The 3,271-nt window shown below is 39.5% G+C and overlaps 1 pseudogene; it reads left to right on the plus strand.

Moving 5' to 3' along the window:
* Nucleotides 1-913: 913 nt before the first annotated feature.
* On the plus strand, nucleotides 914-2,261 carry LOC102842861 (annotated as a pseudogene).
* The last annotated feature ends 1,010 nt before the right edge of the window (nucleotides 2,262-3,271 follow it).

The following is a 3,271-nucleotide window of genomic DNA, read 5'->3' on the forward strand; positions in this document are numbered from 1 at the left end:
AATCAAGATATTCCACAATAAACAGAACCTGGGAAGTTTTATCAAAACGAACCCAGCACTTCAAAACATCCTAAAGGGAGTTCTGTGGACTGAAAACCAACAAGAACAGACAACAAACAGAGATTGACAGGCGTGGCAACACCACCTGGAACTCAGTCAACAGATAGCAGAATCCAGAACAGAACAATACTACAACAACAAACTCAAAGGAACTGGGAGGTCAACTGAAGATCAAATTATATCAGCGTCAAAGAAGGGACAAATGTAGCAACAGAGACCCAGGTGGTGAGGGTGCCAGCTAAATTATAGGATACAATGTATCATAAATTACAGGATACAATGTATCATAAATTACAGGATACAATGTATCATAAAAATGAATTTCCAAACAGAACAATCGAACATGAAAACTAAAAAGAAGCTGACAAGAAATAGCACAAAAAACACAAACCCAACACAAGAAAGAATGCAGAATGAATGAACAGCACCACCAAAAAAGTAACATAATGGCAGCAATTAATTCATACCTATTGATAATTACATTGAATGTCAATGGATTGAATGCACCAATGAAGAGATAAGGTGTGTCAGAATGGATAAGAAAACAAGACCATTCAAGAGGCACACCTTACACACAAAGACAGAAACAGACTAAAAATTAAAGGATGGAAAAAAATATACCAAACTAACTGCAACAATAAACAAGCAGGAGTGGCAATACTAATCTCTGACAAAGTAAACTTTAAGATAAAAACTAGCATAAGGCGACTAAAGGCAACCGTCCTATGCTGAGCTCTTTTGTCAGAGGTGTAGCACCAGAAAGACGTTGTTCCTGCTGGCTGCTTACGCCACGGTGTGTGCGTAAATGAAGCCAATTCTTTCCTCTCAGCTTTTAACATTGTGCAGCAAAGAAATGGTTATGGAGAAGCCCACTCCGCTGCTTGCAGGGCGGGAGTTTGTGAGGCAATATACTTTGCTGAATAAAGCTCCAGAGTATTTACACAGGTCTTATGGCAGGAATTCCTCCTATGTTCATGGTGGAGTAGATGCTAGTGGAAAGCCACAGGAAGCTGTTTATGGCCAAAATGATATACACCACAAAATATTACCTCTGAACTTTTGTGAATATCATACTAAAATTCATCATGTGGATGCTCATGCAACTTTGAGTGCTGGAATAGTTGTCCAGGTCATGGGTTTGCTGTCTAATTGTGGACAGCCAGAGAGTAAGTTTATGCAAACTTTAGTTCTTGCTCCTTAAGGCTCTGTTCCAAATAAGTTTTATGTTCACAATGATATGTTTTGTTATGAAGATGAAGTATTTGGTGATTCTGAACCAGAACTCGATGAAGAATCAGAAGATGAAATAGAAGAGAAACAAGAAGAAAGGCAACCATCTCCTGAGCCTGTGCAAGAAAATGCCAATAGTCGATACTATGAAGCTCATCCTGTGACTAATGGCATAGATGAGCCTTTGAAGAATCCTCTCATGAGCCTGAACCTGAGCCAGAATCTGAAACAAAGACTGAAGAACTTAAACCCCAAGTGGAGGAGGAAAACTTTGAAGAATCAGAGGAGAAGTCTATTTCTCCTCCTCCTGTGGAGCCTGTTTCTCTACCACAAGAACCACCAAAGCCAAGAGTTGAAAAGCTAAACCAGAAGTTCAGTCTCAGCCACCTCGTGTGTGTGAACAATGACCTAGGGAACAACCTGGTTTTCCCCCTACAAGACCAAGGTCTGGCAGAGGAGCTATGGAGCAAAATGAGTCTGACAGCCATAGAATAATTCGCTATCCAGACAGTCATCAACTTTTTGTTGGTAACGTGCCACATGATACTGATGAAAATGAACTGAAAGAATTCTTCATGAGTTTTGGAAACATTGTAGAACTTCGCATCAATACCAAGGGTGTTGGGGGAAAGCTTCCAAATTTTGGTTTTGTGGTTTTTGATGACTCTGAACCAGTTCAGAGAATCTTAATTGCACAACCAATTATGTTTCGAGGTGAAGTGCATCTAAATGTGGAAAAGAAAAAAACTAGAGCTGCAGGAGAACAAGAAACCAGGGGTGGTGGTGATGATCACAGGGATATCAGGCACAATGATCGAGGTCCTAGTGGTCCACAGGGAATCCTGGGCAGTGGAATGATGCGTGATCGTGATGGAAGAGGACTACCTTCAAGCAGTGGCATGCCACAGAAACTTGTCTCTGGAAGAGGAACTGTTCAAATGGAAGGCCGCTTCACAGGACAGCGTCGCTGAAGCTCCACTGTTGGCAAAGTCTTGACAGTGGTACATTATTCATATTGTTTGCATTCTTGTTAGGTTTTTTGTTCTTTTTGTTTTGGGTTTTGGAATGTGACACAGCCTTTTTTTGATCATTTCTTTCTTGATGTGAAAAGCATCTTTCAGTTATCAGTTAAATTGAGGTGGACAGTATTTCCCCAATTATACAACAGGATTCACATATTTAATTTGATAAATCTAGACTTGGAGAATTGCGGACTGTGACTATATCTTAAATGACCATATCTTAAACTGTCTACAATGAAATGAACTTAAAAGGACATTCCCAAGTGAATCCAGCTCTTTTGAGTAAAAAAAAAAAATCCTCTGCTGCACATTTTGCTTTAAGTGTTACTGTTTCTACCTATTAATGCTGGAAACACAAATAGTGCAATTTGTACAATTGGAGAATCTTGCCTTTTTTTCTTGGCTCCCCCCCCTCCCCAAATATAAATCAACGGAAACGTGTTATGCACTCATCAAAATGCACTAATGGGTACACTAAACTCATTAATATTGACATCTGTAACACGAGGCAACAGGGAAAAAATTATTTCATCTTCTTTTCCAGTAAAGAATAGTTTGTGAAATGATGAAGGCATTTTATCTGCTTGCTGTGACCAGCGTGTGTACACATAAACCTTAATAAGATTACAAGTATATCCAGAAGAAAATAATTTAGTTACGAACTAAACACAATTAAGAACTTCAAAACCTTGGTCTTTGAATAATAGACCAGGTTTAGTAGCTCCGTATCTAAGATTTTTCTACTGCCCCTCTTCAGTACAGAGATGGCTGGCTGCTCAACACACTCCTCCTATCCCTTTTCCTTTCTTTATGCTGTGTTCAGTGAAAATGGTCTTTACTGTATTTTTGTTCTCTGGTGATTGCGGGAAGTGTTTCCACCACTTTTGCCATTTGGCGAAAGGAGAAACATCATGCAAAGCAAATGATTCTCTGGAAAGGCATCCTCTATCTCCCCTTTA

Source organism: Chrysochloris asiatica, unplaced genomic scaffold (genome assembly GCF_000296735.1).
Source record: "Chrysochloris asiatica unplaced genomic scaffold, ChrAsi1.0 scaffold00635, whole genome shotgun sequence".
Lineage (NCBI taxonomy): Eukaryota > Metazoa > Chordata > Mammalia > Afrosoricida > Chrysochloridae > Chrysochloris > Chrysochloris asiatica.